At 31.0% G+C, this 16,693-nt stretch overlaps 1 protein-coding gene and 1 non-coding gene across 2 annotated transcripts in view; both read right to left on the bottom strand.

Annotated features, from left to right (window-relative positions):
- CYLC2 (cylicin 2) overlaps window positions 1–16,693 on the bottom strand; it is a 43,401-nt gene that overhangs the window by 718 nt on the left and 25,990 nt on the right. The window contains exons 7-10 of the mRNA XM_007089255.2: window positions 14,393–14,524; window positions 12,369–12,513; window positions 1,885–2,023; window positions 1,001–1,134 (exon numbers count right to left, since the gene is read on the bottom strand). The gene's annotated coding sequence lies outside the window, so the exon portion shown is untranslated. The remainder of the gene's footprint in view (window positions 1–1,000; window positions 1,135–1,884; window positions 2,024–12,368; window positions 12,514–14,392; window positions 14,525–16,693) is intronic.
- Window positions 6,184–6,289, bottom strand: LOC122233301. Its single transcript, XR_006210863.1, has one exon. It is a non-coding gene; the product is annotated as a U6 spliceosomal RNA (small nuclear RNA).

Below are 16,693 nucleotides of genomic sequence, written 5' to 3'. Positions count from 1 at the left end.
CCCTTTATATTTAAATAAGAAATCTTTAAGTATAATTAAATCATCTTTGAGATTTTCTCTATTACTCTGAATTTCAGAAGGATTCAGTATTAATAGGAGATATATATTAATGGTTAATTCATTTATAAGCTTGTTTCACAAGTGTTGCTCACCTTAAGCCCCCTTTTGAAATTCCTTCTCTGTCCTCTTTATAATTACCATTTTCCCAATTAAACATCATTTATGCCATTAAACAAAACTAGCGGTACAAATGTCTTTCTTTGTAAGTATGGGGCTAGCAGATGATAACAATAGATGTGGCAAGAAAGACCTTACATACTAAATATCACTCTCCTAAAATTAGATGTCCATTACACATAAAAGATAATTTTTCCCTGGCTTTCTTATGCCCTTTATTGGTGTCTTACTCTTGCCTCTTAGGATAACTTTCTCCAGCATTAACCATCACCTTCCCTCTCCACCCCCAGCCCCAACTCCAAAAAAAAAAAAATCCTGTTTGTTTCTTACGTAGAGAAATTGACTTTTTGTAAAGTAAACACCTTCTATCTGGGTTATGTTTAGAAGGCCTCATCTTTCATGCTCAACTACCCCATTATTCTGTTAACGTACTTTAAGACAAAGTGAATTTCTCTTCCTAAGAGGAAGTTACTTTCCCTGGTGAATCAACTGAATCAATTGACATACAGCTTTTTTTTTTTTTGCTACTTTTTTACGAGCAGTGATTAATGAGAAGGTAAGACAACAATATGAAATTAATTGGGAACTATCAGAGATAAAATAATTCAAACCAAAAAAAAATTAAATTCTATACTAGAATATATTGTCCTTAGAAGTAGTAAATGGGAGAAAATATAACAATTATAGGATTACTACTGTGCATACACACACAAAAAGTCTATGAAAATTCTAAAGAAAACAGTAAAGAAATGATATGAATAAAAGAAAAAAATCGATAAATGAAAAATGCATTGTTTTAAAATTCTTAATACACTTTACCTACATACAATTACAGTAGGGTTTCTGATGGGTGGGAGACTTCACATAGTCATAATCTTGATCATCTTTGTTTCACTTTCATTAGGTGGTTTAGCGAATGACTCCCATTAAAGCTGTTCTCCTGGTTTGGCTCTAAGCCTTGAATAAAGGTCAGGAGAAGAATAATCATCCTGCATTAATTGCTACCTGCACCTCACAACAATTCTGGTGCTAGCATTATGTTAGTTTTGTATCTTTTTTCTGCCCAGAAAGAGCAGGAGTAGGCAATGATATTCCCATGGCAATGTGTTAGAGAAAAAAATCTGCCCCATAGCCTACTTTCTGACCATAGTGGTAAACAACTGCTACCAGAGAGGTTGCTGCTTTTCCTCAATCTTAGGCCACTCTCTCTACCCAGCTTTTCAGTTCTTTATCAACTTTAACATTCATTCATTCATATCTCCAGATCTATGCTTGAACTGGGAATCAGCAGTACACATTAATTTCCATCTTCCCATTTTTTTCTGGTTTTGCATATATTTGAAGTTGAAGAGATACTGATATTTGTGCAATCCTGGATCTAAGGAGAACATCTTCTAAAAGTTATAGCTAGTCAAAGCCAAAGTGCCCTATTCTGTGTTGAAACATTGTTTTACACCTGAACCTAATGTAAAATTAAAATTGTGTATCAACTGTGGTTCAATTACATAAAAATCCCTACGCTGAAAGGTAGTGATCCATATCACTTGACATACTCACATAGGCATTCCAAGGAACATTCAAGGTAAATATTTTGGACATGATTTATATTGAAATTGTCTTAAGGATGCTTTTATTTAGATAAATCATTAGATTTTCAAACATATCGTGTGGTGCTTAATTGTGGTATCAGTAAAAACCACATCTTACCTTTTTTCTCCACAAAAATATATTTCGAATGCCCAGGCTTTTTTTTTTCACTTCCTTTATCCAAAGGCTGAACTTCACCATTCCATGTTCTTTTACCCTCTCTATACACCATGAAACTTCCTTCTCTGGTTATTGCCAGCTATAGGAATTACAAATGTAATTACTGTGGCAACTATCTCCTTTTGCATATAAGAACTTAGGAAATGTATAAATTTAGCTTATAACTTTTTGAGAACCATAAAGTTAATTCTTGAACAGATTCAGCACCTTGAGTAGATTTCCTGTTATTTTTTCTCTGATACTTTTGTTTAATAAGAAAACTAGGAGTTAATCTTTGGTTACCCCCCTCAATATTCTCTCCTAAAAATATTATTCATTTGTAACATATTATACTTTATCTCCATAAGCAATTTTGATTTTATCACGTATGAGGCTCCAGATTAGGCTGAAGAAGTCACGAGTTTCATTTAAATCATTTGACAAGAATGGGCACCTGGGTGACTCAGTGGGTTAAGAGTAGGACTCTTCATTTCCACTCAGATAATGACCTCATGATTTGTGAGTTTGAGCCTGGCTGTCAGCGCAGAGGCTACTTGAGATCTTCTCTTTTCCTCTCTCTCTCTGTCCCTTCCTGCTCTTAATCTCTCTCTCTCTCAAATAAGAAAAAAAAAATTTAATTTAGAAAAATTTTTAAAATAAATCATTTAATAAGGAGAAGGTTGAAATGGAAGCTGTGCTTTATTAAAAATTATTAGATCTCTTCAGATGCCATATTGAATTCAAGATCAAAACACCAGAGTTCTTCCAAATTTCTCATGAATTATTGTCCAATAGATTAAAAATAGATCTTACAGAGCATGATGAAAAATACCAAAATTACTGAAAAAAGACCAGGATTGATAAATGGATATTCCACATTATTTATAAGCTTTTGAGCAATTCTCTATCTTAAAATGATTACTCCCATCTTATTTTTAAAAAAGAATAATCCAAGATTTAGCAAATTATTTTTTGTGACTTGACAAAGATATATGTTGCCAAGGGAATTTGAGTAATGTTTCTTAAGAATTACTTTCGTCTATTCTCTGGATTTAACATGTTCTCAAAGAGACCAAACTTTGTGTAAAAAATAATACAAATAAATACAAATAATACAAATACAAATAATACAAATAAAATTCTGGATGTTTATGGGCCTTAGGTTAATCCCATCTTATTGGTAGGCAAATTTTTGTATACTTCAGAAGGAAACTTTAGAAAACTTCACACTGTAAACCCACAGAGTAGTGGTTTTGGATTTCTGACATCTCTTGTGAAATTGGACCCTACTTAGAACTGTATTAATAATGCTTTATCCACTTAGCCATCCTCCCTTCCCCGAATTTTCCAAATTGGTTAGCTTCAACCGGACCCCATTTTTGTCACTTAGGCGGTTTCATCAGCTTTCAAGAACTGCTGCAGAATGACTGTCACCTCTTCTATAGAAAAATCTTAAATTCCCTTAACCTGAAGTACCAAAATTCAATAGTAAGTGACTTAGCCATCAAACCTACGTTGACAATGTCAAACATGAAGCATTTTTTTAAGAAAAATAATATAGTTCATGTCTTGTAGTATTTGGAAAGCCTACATTATCAAAGTTACATAGTAACTTAAAGGAAGAAAATCCAAGCAACTTTCAACTTTATAGAAGCAAAAGATAGAGAAGAAATGCAAGTTTTGTTTATATGTAAAAACGATGATCAGGAAAATGAAAACTTCAATCAATTAGTTATATATAGGGGTGTGTGTGTGTGTGTGTGTGTGCATATATGGATAGTTTGAGCATTAAATGTCAATCCTTCAATACATGTATGAATATCAAGGAAATCCTTACGTAGGAGGGGTTAGAGAACATTTTTGGATGATTTCTACCCTTTCATCTAATATGGATACCCTTTATGAAAAACTCATTTCAGTTGTATATTGTTTTCTAGTTAATAAAGAACTGACCTATTCGTGATTTAATATTAACAAGCTTCTACTATCCAAAGCTTTAATCCCTAAACATCTGTATTATGTTATGGCCTGAGTTCTCAACATTGTATTTCCTGATTCCAGAGCCTCATGGATTTTTGCTACATTTCTTTTCTTGGATTCTGAGCAATATCTCTAAATCCTTCCAATAATTGTCATTTTTATCAATATAGCTAATTTAAATATATATTTTCTGACAAAGACTGCACTTTCTATATATGTAAGTATATATATATATATATATATATATACACATATATATGCACATATATATAAATTGACTACAATATTCAAACATGTTAAAAATTATGTAATTTTCACATGATAAATATCCTTTTTTTCCATTGGAATCTTGTAAATGGCTCAAAAGCTGAGGATAAAGGATTTTCATAAGAGAATGGATGTCCCTGCTCTTGATCATCCTTGAAAATTGAGCAGAATATGAGGCAAACATCTGGATTACAAGAGTAGACATCTTCTCCTATACCAAGTCCAGGTTTTATGGAAGTATAAAATCTTAAGCAACTCCAATGGGGGGAGAGTGATATGCCCCTGGGCATATATGTCAGAATAGAAATTAGAAACTTGTGGGACCACTGTCGTTTTTCCTTCCAGTAATAGTGGCAGAAACAAAATCTAGCAGCATCACCAAATCAAAAGCGTAAGCATCCTATTTTTGAAAAATTCTAAATGGAATCAGTGTCTAAGGAGTAGCTCAGCAGTGTATTCTGCCACTGACCCTTCCTCTTCTACAGGCTTGTGACCAGTAAGCATTTCATGCAGAGATTACTAGATAGGGAAATCAAGTATCAACTTAATTTTGGCAAGAATTGGTATAAAAAAATGAAAGAAAAAAAGAAAAGTGGGTAGAAAACATGGAGAGGGCTGAGGGCAGAAGAGAAGCTTCATTCTTCTCACCTCATTTAAACTTCATAACCTCTTTCTTTGTGTCAACCTATATCCTAGCCTCTATCTGCAACAGCTCCATACTGGCTCATCTTTTAAGTGAAATGATTTTTATTAAGCACCCGCATACTTTCATGGCAGCAACATTATATTCACAAGATACAAATATATAAGTAGATATTCAATAATGCAATATTTATTCTATGGTATGACTTCAGTTCCAGTTGGCACATTCCCTAAGCCTTCCGAATTTCAACGTAAAGTGTGCTTTAGGGTCTTACAATTTTTTACCATCTTCAAATTTTTCATAAACTGGGCCTTCATTAAACTTCATTGCTCCAAAACAACCAGAATATATTTTTGGCTCTATTTTCATGTTGCAGTCTTAAATAACAGAGCCCTAGCATTTCATACAGAAAGAATTAAAGGAAAGCATCTGGGAAGATAATTCAATCCATATCTGTTACCTAATACTTCAAAGGAAATCTCAAACAATGGACTTGCTGGACCTTATATTCTCCTTAATGCCAGAGGCCAAATTTGAAATAAGTTTGATGTGAGATACATCTTACTTGGCCCTAGAAAAGGCCTGAATTCTGAAACTAATACCTTGAAATTGCTGAAAAAAAATGAAGATTCTTATTCTTTTTAACCCCAATTGTGATCTTGTGAGTAAGCACAATAGTCGAAACTACATTACTAATCAACCTGTGTATACTAAAGCCAAGCAAGGAGGGAAGATGGTTAAAATGATACAGAATTTGATCAACATAACCCTTCATCTTCCCATGTAGCATTTAGATAGCAAATATTAAAAATATTACATGTACTTACTGAAAGCTTAGCCAGAACACCTTTGTATAAAGGAGGGTGGGTACAGTGTGTTCTACTTATGCTTTCTTTAGGATTTGTTGGATCTATAGTGTGTGTGCACAGCCACACACACACACACACAATTGCTGTGTGTGTATAATTTGAACAGTCTGTTTCGCCAATGAAAGACTCTGGCAGAACCTGCAGTGAAAAATACATCTTGTGCCATACACTAAAATGGGACCACCTAACTCTTTCTTGAATCAAATTTATTTCCATTCAGAATGAAAAATCAGAGAAAGGCCCATTTTTGTTTTGTTGAGTTTTGTTTTTTGTTAATGATTATTAGTATTAACTATACATTTTACCAGTTTTCTTTCTCATCATTATTTCTTATATTTCATGATTCTTCATTGATGAATTTATTAGTGTGCAAGAATACACTTAAGAGTAATTCACTCTTAGAAGGTCATTGCATGGTAGATTTTCACTGCTTGCATTTCTGAAAATGGTTTTATTTAGCTTTCTGTAGTATATACTACTGTGGTTGAGTTTGTTATGAGTAAAGAGGTTTACTCTCTCTGGAAGCATTTTGTGTCATCCTTGTCCAGGGACTATGCTAATCTTCTCTGTGTCTTTCCACTTTTAGTATTATGTGCTGCTGAAGCAAGGTCTCTCTGGAAACTTTTTATACTACATTTTTGTCTTTTTAATTTTTTTTAATAATTTACCATGATACTCCTTAAATTGTGCATTTTATATGAAAATATATCATAAAAATATAAGAAACATGTGACACATAAGGAATAAGAAAAAAATATTTGTGTGCCCACTAATCACCTTTAATCCAGAACTTTCTGGTCATTGTAGAATTCCTACTGGCCTTTCCCTGACAAAAATCAACATCCTCTTCTTCCATCTAGAGGACTACTAGCCTCAATTTTGTTTTATGTTTTGTCTTTCTTGACAACGTCATCACATATGTGTGAATTGCTAAAAATTATATTTTAAGTTGCATGTATTTGACATTTCAATAGGTGATATCATAAAAATAATTATTAGGCTTTCATATTTCCTTCTCTGTAAATTGCCTCTGTGTATGTCCATTTATCATCTGGATACTTTATGGGTTTTTTTGTAAGTTTATAGGAATCCTATATATAATCTCAGCTCTAAATTCTGCAGTCACATGGGTTGAAAATAACATTGATTAAAGTGCTGTCATATGACACTGACATATATGGCATCTTTAAAAATAATACTTGAAAATTATGTGGCAGATAAGTCTTACTCTTTGGGAATTCCTTGACTATTCTTGGCATTTTATGACTTAAATTTATGTTTATTAATTTCAACCAAATCCTATTGAAATTTTGATTAGAATTGAATTTATATCTCATTTATGATAAATATGGGATCTTGTTATATTGAGTATGAGTACATATCTCTTGATTTATTAATGTCTCCTCCAATATATATCAGTAATTTTTATGTATACTCAACATAAACTATACATAAAATATATAAACTATATATAAATATTATAAATGCATTTTACTCTGTAAAAATTTTACCCACATTTTCTTAGATTTTACCCCTTAGGTACATTAGAGGTTTTGTTTCTATGTTAAGTGATATATTTTAATTAAATATTAGAAATGCTTTTAGTTCTAACATTAAAGTGCAATAAAATTTCAGATATTAATTTTGTATAGAAGCAAATTTTCCATTGTTAATTTTAATAATTTTGTACAATCTAAAATTTTTATAAATCTACTTGTAGATTCTTTTTACTATATCATTTATAAAAAAGGATCTGACTTATTTTTTGCTATCCCCTTAATTTTCTTTGACTTCTTGCACTGGACAGTGTCTCCAGCAGAATATGAAATGACGTCAGTAAAAATGGATGCCTTTTACTTGTTTCTAGTCATAAAATAAATACTTTAAATATTTCACATTATGTGTTTTTTTCCAATTTTATAATGGTTAAGGATTGTCACATTGAGAAAACTCTATTTTCTGTTTATTTTGGTGAGATGTTTTTTAACATAACAGGTTGTGATTCCTAAATCCCCATTTTGGTAACCATTGGGATGATTACTTGATTTTCTCATATACAACTTAGTCAGTTTATAATAATTTTTTTCTCATACTAAAAAACAATAAATTCCTGTGGTAAGTTTAAATTATTCAAGGTGTATTATCACCTTTAGTTGTTCTTAATTTGGTGTGAAGGTATCTATTTTAAGATACTTGCATCTATATTTATATGTGAGATTTGCTTATAATTCTACCTTTAATATTATTTTTATGTTGGTACCAAGGTTAAGAGATTTGGTTAAAGTAACATAGATGTGTTCTCTTTCTGGACTTTACAATAATTGTGGTGAATTTGATTTGTTTGTTCCTTGAATGTTAGAAGGTAGGACTGCTTGGACCTGCCCTTTTTTGTAGGATGATTTTTAAAAACCATATTGGGTTTTGTGATGATTAGAGTAATACTTAAGTTTTTTGTTTTGAGTCAGTTTTGGCAAATATTATGTTTTTTTTGGAAGTGCAAGTTTTCGAATTTATTGGGATAAAGATTTCACAATTTCCATCCATTATTTTTTAATATTGCTGTCCCCTTTTTTCACACTATTTTGCTTTCCTAATGTGATCTGTTTTTTGCCTTCTCTCTTTCTTCATTGATCTTAGTTTGTAAATCTTAAAGATTTATGAATCTTATTTTGTGAATCTCACTTTTGTTGATAAATTGATCATATATTTTTAATTTTATTTTTATAATTTTCTCTTTGTCCTTTGATATTTTATTACATTCTGTTTTAGTTTTTCTAACTTGCTAAGTTGCATTATAGAAAGTTCTGTACTGTAATTTTAATTAGATTCACAAGTTTTATTGTATAATTTTGTCATTTCTTTATCTTTCTGATTTTATTAAAAAAAATTTATTCTTTAATTTATATAGGGATTGCTATTAATTTCCAAACAATTAGAATCTTCCAAAACTATGTGTATTCTTTATTTGTAACTTAACATATGATTTTTTTTTTCATATCTTGAGACTTGCTTTCGAGATTTGAATGAGAACAGTTTTCATGAGTGGACCTTGCATGGTAGAGAAAAGGGTATATATTTTCTTAGTTATTAGGAGTAAAGTTGGATAATTTATCGATTATATTTAGGTGTTGATTATGTTGAACTTTTAAAAATTCTTACTGATATTTAATGTCTATCATTTACAGAGAGAGATGAGTTAAATTTTCCCATTAGGATAGTGGATCTGTGTCTCCTTTTACTTCAGTCAATTTTTGCTTTATATTTTTGAGATACTTTTAATTAGGTGCATAAAAAATTAGAATTATCATTTTCCTGGTGAATTGAATCATATGTTATTGGTAGTGACTCTCATTTCAAACTTTCATTTCCCTAATTAGTGATTCTTTTATTGACTTCAAAATATCGATACCAGTGACCTTTTGGTATTAACCTACAATTTTTTAATGTTATTGTTGTTTAATTATTATTTTTAATTTTTTATATTTATATTTTATTGATATTTTTGATATATTTTATTGATACGGAAAATATTCGTAAAAGGTGGCTTATTGTTTAGTGTGAAATATAACATTTGTATGAAATGATATATAAATACAATGTATCTGCCTTTCATGAGTTTTAGCATATTGTTTAGATCAAACTGTACTTGATAATTGTAGGGAAAAACTAGAGTGTGCTCCTGGGATTCAGATGTGTCACCTTCATTCTTTTGGAGTTCAAGGTTCTAATTTCCTAGGCAGAGCAAACCACCCAAAGGCATTATTGCCCTGTGTTTACCAATCCATAACAACTATTATAGAAAAAAACCAATGGGGTTGGAGACAGAGAAAGAAACAGGTGCACGTGCATGCATACAAAGAGGGAGGGAGGGAGGGAGAGAGAGAGAGAGAGAAGGAATTTTACATATAGAATTTTTAGTTTGTCAGACCTCCCAGTTTGTCAGCTTCTCTTGAATTATTTTAACACACGTGTCCTGAGAAAAGTAACTAGGTTGCAAAAACAAAGGCTGTTAAGCTTGCCACATCATGGACTTCTAAGGAAATTATGGATAGTACTTAAACACAATTTATTCTGAGAAGTTTTATCTTACTAAGGGGTGAGGGATTTACCTACTCTGTAAGTACGTACTAGCTTACTAGAAATTTCTGTAGAAGATCTTTACCTCTGTCAAGGTTTATCTCCTGAGTCAGAGGTCAATTTAAATATGCTTTAAAATTTTTAGAGATACTTATATATTTCTAGAATAAAGAGTTCCAAGGAATCAACCTAAAATTCTAATGTAGCATTTCTGAAATAGAACACATTATATGTACACACATATGCATTCACATATACATTACACAAACATATATATATACATATATACTCACACTCTACTTACATGGACTTGTCTAAATTTTGTAAATGTTTATTGCATATGCCATCAGTTTTTATTAAACTTACATTTCATAAAAATAAAACAAAATACTAGGTTTATATCCTTTTATAATAAAAGTTTAATGTAATAATTATTCAATAAGTATTTCTGTGTATCATGATTGTGTTGTATGCTAAATCTATCATAAATTTTATTGTACTTTCATAAAATTTTAGAAGAACATTTAAAGTCTACAGTTTATTTTTCAAATCAAATATATAATTATCTAGACTGAGATTTTAGTGACTATTATTAAAATTTCTTAGAATTGTTCATTTGAATTTACTGCAGAAAATTTAGTTTATTAGTTATTTTTCTATAATGTAACACTTGAATTCCGAATTCTTTCTATTGCCCTCAGATACATAGCTTTCACAATAAGACAATTAAAATGCATAAAAAATGTATTTGAATAAGAGTAAAACCATATGTTTAGAAATATTTAAAATAACAAAATTATCATGAATTAAAAGTGTATTTCCCTATATTTGTACTAAAATGGGACATAGTCCTGTTAATTTTATTCTAACTTATAATTACTTTATTATGCTCTGTTTTAAGATAAACTAAATGCCATCATTTTTTTTGAATGCATGCAACTGCATTCACATAGCACAAAAAGTAATAACATGCTGGCATTTAAAAATGTAATCTTGATTATCAGTTTTCTGAAATGTCAGAGCAGCAGAATATCTGGTATTTAGTTTCTTTGTCAGAAATAATGTGTTTACTGCTTCTTGTTTTATAATTCCCAGTAGTTGACATGGGCATTATGAAGGATTACAAGAAATCACTTACCTTTGTTCATATTATATCTCTGGCATTTGTAATATTTTATATTACCATGGATTAAAATACCACATAAAATGCAATATTGACTTTGGTCTATATGACTTGACATTATTAAAAATATTTGTTTTTCATTTTATTAATGAGTTTTAAAACCATACAATGTAACTTGTTGAGATATTAGAATTTGTTTCAGTGCCTTTATGCTACTGAAGAAACACTGAAGCTCAGTAATGTTTACTTGTCTAAACTAACCTTAGACTTAAACCCCACTCTCCTGATTACTAGTTAACCAAACTAAGTCCCTCTAATTTAGACTAGGGTATTTCAATAATGTATAAGCATGATTTGTGTGTGTGTGTGTTTTTGCTAGTATTATATCATTTGACCTGCAACTCTCATTCATTGAAATCTCCTTTTATATATATGAGAATGACTGCTTTAAAGAGTATCAATGTCTGGCACCTGGGTGGATCATTGGGTTAAACAACAGACTCTTGGCTCAGGTCATGATCTCACAGTGGTGAGATCCAGACCTGTGTCAGGCACCGTCTCACTGTCATGAGATCAAGCACCATGTCTGGCTCTGTGCTGAGCATAGAGCCTGCTTGTGATTCTCCCTCTCCCTCTGCCCCCACTTTCAGTCTCGTTCAAAATAATTTTTTTTTTAACTATCAGTATCAAAGTAAAACATTGCAAAACCAATTGGCCTGTTATCAATATTCACTACTTGCAGAAACCATACATGAAACAATTTTCTAGTAATCTTTATCTCTGTACTCACCATTATATGATTTATTTGACACTAGATGTCCGTTTTCTCTTATTCTATTCAATTCTTAGCAGAATTTAAGATACTATAAACTGATTAATTGAAATGTAAAAAAAAGGAATTATAGAAGTATTTCTTTACATTTTTTTAATGTTTGTTTATTTATGGGAGACAGAGAGTGGGGGAGGGACAGAGAGAGAGAGAAACAGAATCAGAATCAGGCTCCAGGCTCTGAGCCATCAACACAGAGCCCGATGCGGGGCTCGAACCCATGAAGCACAGGATCATGACCTGGGCTGAAGTCGGTTGTTCAACTGACTGAGCCACCCAGGCATCCCTAGAGGTATTTCTTTTTTTTTTTTTTTAATTTTTTTAACATTTTTATTTATTTTTGAGAGACAGAGAGAGACAGAGCGTGAGTGGGAGAAGGGCAGAGAGTGAGGGAGACACAGAATCCAAAGCAGGCTCCAGGCTCTGAGCTGTCAGCACAGAGCCCTACGTGGGGCTCGAACTCACCAACTGTGAGATTATGACCTGAGCCCAGGTAGGAGGCTTAATCGACTGGACAACCCAGGCACCCCTTTAGAGGTATTTCTTGATGACACACATAAAGATAAGGGGAAAACATGAAATATTTTGGAAAATATCGTGTTAACTAGAGCTGATTCCTTAATAATATCATAGATAGATAAATAGATGAATCTTTACCTTGTCTCCAGGCATAATTCATTTTTTCTAATGCTTTTTAGAATTAATGGTATTTGGATGTGAGATAGTACTTTCCCATTCTGCTTTGAGTTCTGTGTTTTATATTCTTGTCTTGTCCCTCCTTCATGATGACATGATGGTTGAGCTAGGATTCAAATGCATATTTTCAGTTTCCGTATTTTTGTTTTCTATAGCATATTCCTGCAAATACAACTCCTATGACTTACTAATCAGAGTGCAATATTTGTGAAGAGACACACTAAAGTCTATCAGCAGTGGGAAGAGTAGTAGCAGGACAGGTTCCTTTGAGACTAATGGAGCCAAGCAGTTATGCATTGAACAACTGCTTTTCTTAAAAAATTGTAGAGTGGGAACTTTACATATGTGATGTAATTTTATGTAATTTTAATAGAACTGTACATTTTTGCAGATAAAGTAATGATGCTATGAAGAAACTGAGGCGAGGTGTTAAAGAACAATTTCCCCAAATCCCGGAACAATTAAGCCACAAAATCTTGGTCTAAATCCTAGTGTGCTGTGAGATTTAAATTCAGATTGAAAGTCTGCTTTTACCATTATTTTTGAAAATTTTCTCCTGTTAGCTTAACTGCTCTATGTTCAGTTAAACAGAGACAACATGTTAGGACTGGTATGAGGAGTAAGTGACAATACAAGAAAAGTGTTTAGAAAATCGTTAGTGGCAAATAAATATTGGGTGATTTTGCTATTGCTGTTATTTCAATTTAGAAATATTTTGTTGATTATTTGAGCAGTGATATGAATTATTATTATATTGAAATATTTTTGTATTTTGCCATTGCTTTTAAAAGATTTTCCTGGTTGTGCAGTAATGTGGTATATGACTTCTCAGTAGATAACTTTTCTGTCTCTTTTCAGTGATTTACTATTGGCTTTTTTCATGAATAGTACTTGATACCTCCTAGAAATAAGATTGAATATATCCACAAGTAGTGACATATATTTTAAATATATCTAATAATTTTTTAAATTTTTCTTTATTTTATTACTATTATTGATGTTTCTGATATGGAATTAGGACCACAGATATAAAAATTGCTTTCTTAAGTGTTTGCCACTAAAATAATAAAGCAAATAAATAGCCTTTTCAACCAACTAGATTATGTTTATTCACAGCACCAGAATGTGAAATGTTATTTTCATATGTAATAATATTTTTAGTGATTCACATTAATTTCAATATTGAATATATACAGAAGAAATAGTTTATTTTATTCTCAAATGTAGTCTTTTGATAATTTAATACTTATATTAGTATATGATATATAATAGTATAATAATGTGAGAAATAGAAATATTAAAATATAGAATAATAATTAGAGTCTAAATAAATAATTTCTTTTTCTTTATGTGACTTATGTCTAACCAAAAAGCACAAATAAAGTTTAATACTTGGATGGATGGAAGTCATGCACTTTTTTTTTTTTTTTTTTTGGAAATGTAGTTATATATACAATTCAAGAATGGCTCAAAGTTGAGTCAATCCCCTTTCATTAGTGGAGCAAAATTCTTACAATTGCCTCGTAATAAAATCTAGATTTACTAATATCTTTGCTACCTCTAGTTTCTCTAGAGTATACAGCAAGATATTTATGGGGAAAATGATGTGACCATCTCCTACTCTACATAGTTATATGAATTAATTGCAAACAAAATGGAAAATCTATTAATTTTCCATGCAAATAATTTACTATTTTAAATTATTTTCTATGGTGCCAATAATAAGAAATGTTTCTAAATCTAGAAGACTGAATTGATAATAATTTAAAGACATTTTAACTCATTGCAAAAACTAATGCTTTGTACACAGAGGTTGGACAGAGAATATTTTGATGAATTTGGATGACCAGCAGACAAGGTTTACGTATGACCTAAATGATGGTTTCTTGTATACCATCCTGCGCTTAAACATTATGTAAATCAGCAAAATTAAAGTTGAATGTATATCATAGTTCTTAAATAATAAAACCATGAAAAATCTTCACCAAGGTTCCCCTGTACTTCCAGAAAGACCTTTATAAGTGTTCTTTTTTCTACATATCTTTCCTTAGTTCTTCCATGCTCATGTTTGCAGTTATCTCTGTGCTGTTTAGCATCTTCTTGTCTTATAATATTCTCTAAATGATAGAACATTACAAAGAATTAATGATTGCCTCTGGGGATGAGTTTAATGGAATAAAAATTTACACAACTAAAACAACTACACCAATATTTCTAAATTTAGAACTTGATGTAACTCTCGGGTGCTATTACTTCACTCTTCTTATACAATGTCTACTGCAAATGTTTTCTTTCATAGCAGTGTCTATTCAGTACAAAAATCATATGAATTTTGTGAAAAGAAAATAAGTTATTGACTATAGAACTTAGGAATTCAAGCGTTTTATTCCATTTATTCTATATGGTGATAGTATGTATATGTATATATGTGGAAAATTCCTAGATGTACATGGACCAATAGCCATGCTTTTTATTTTTTTTAATTAAGGGCCTTGTCATAGGATATCCATGAATGGTGAATATTTTGTAGATATTGTAAAAATTCACAAAAAAATGGTGAAGAAAGAGGTAATTTGATTACTCACACACATACATATACATGAACACTAGATATATCTGTTAGGTGTGTGTGTGTGTGTGTGCGCGAGAGAGAGAGAGAGAGAGAGAGAGAGAGAGAGAGAGAGAGAGAGAGAGAGATAGTACTTAATTTAGTCAGGATTTTTTTTCAGATACAAAGAATATAATGTTTTAATAGCGATTATGCCTAAGTCAGAGCATTTTACTTTTCAGTAGTTTGTTTTTAACTTTTTATTTTGTCATAATTTCAGTCTTCAGAAAAGTTGCAGTAATAGAGCTTAATTCTTCTTCTTTGGTAGCAGATAATCATTATCAAACCTAATGTAAAACATTTTATCTTAAAATTAAAAATTTTTATAGCAAGTAACAAGACAATGTATCATTCATCCAAATTTGTTGCAGGAATATCTGTTTCTCTTGAAATTTGGAGATTAATCTATAATTAAAATTGTTTAAATGATTTGAATTTATACATTTTGTTTACATTCTACTTGAAAAAATTCCAACTCTATCTCTAAGTACATTTCCCAGAATTTATATATTTAGGACTAAAAATTAGTTCTATATAAACAAAAAAAAAATAGTAAGGTCAGTTTTCTTGGACATTTAATCCATATTACTGATGAAATAAAAAAAACACATTGTTACTAGGAAATGCTGTATTTTACCTGTCAAATATATTTTCCCAAGGATTAAAATATGTATATTTCTATGGTTTTGATTAGAACATTAATTTATTTTCTATTCTTCAATAAAGCCTGAAAATATCACTTCCTTTTTTCTTTTTGAATAGAGCTACCAAAGAAAACTTAGATTAGAGATGATGTGAGAAGGGAGAATAAAGACACACATTTAATAATCAAACTTTTTCCTTAGTAGGCATAAGCAGAACCAGTGGAATGGGAATTTGAAGATCACCATCCTCATCCAAATTATGTCACTGAGAAACTATAAAAACTGGTATATTACTGAATCTCATTTGACCTCAGTCTCTTCAATAGGTAGCATTAGAAAAATTTTCTCAGATTTCACCTGTTAAAATATCTACATAGTTTAGAAAATCCAAGGCTAGAAAATGTGATATATCTAAAAGGGATATTATCAGATTGAAAAACCAAGAAAAGTACTTTTCCATGAAAAAGGTACAATTAGAGATTCGCTAGTAGATTAGGTAGCACTTTCAAGGTTAGCTGTCTAATCCTAGATAACTCATTTTTTTTTCATTGTGGTAAAAACACTTAACATGAAATCTATCTTAATTTTTTTATAGGTGTGTGGTACAGTATTGTTAATACATGATGTACAGCAGATCTCTATAATGTATACATCTTGTATAACTGAAACTTAATACCTGTTGAGGAACAGCTCCCCTTATCTCCCTCCTTCCATCCCCTCGAAATTACTATTCTACTCTGTTTCTAGGAGTTTGACTATTTTGGATGTCTCATGTAAGTGGAATCATGCAGTATTTGTCCTGTAACATACTTATTTCACTTAACATGATGTCCTCCAGATTCATTCATGTAATTGCATATAACAGCATTTCCTTCTGTTTTAAAATCAAATATTGTATGCATATGTCACATTTTCTTCATTCATTCACTGATGGACATTTAGGTTTTCATATTTTGGCTTTTTGAATACCATAGTGAGGATGAGAGTGCAGCTATCTCTTTGAGATCCGGTTATGAATTATTTTGGATATATAC

This window comes from Panthera tigris, chromosome D4, assembly GCF_018350195.1.
Source record: "Panthera tigris isolate Pti1 chromosome D4, P.tigris_Pti1_mat1.1, whole genome shotgun sequence".
NCBI lineage: Eukaryota > Metazoa > Chordata > Mammalia > Carnivora > Felidae > Panthera > Panthera tigris.
The sequence above is the reverse complement of the archived record's forward strand: the minus strand, read 5'-3'. Positions and strand labels throughout refer to the sequence as shown.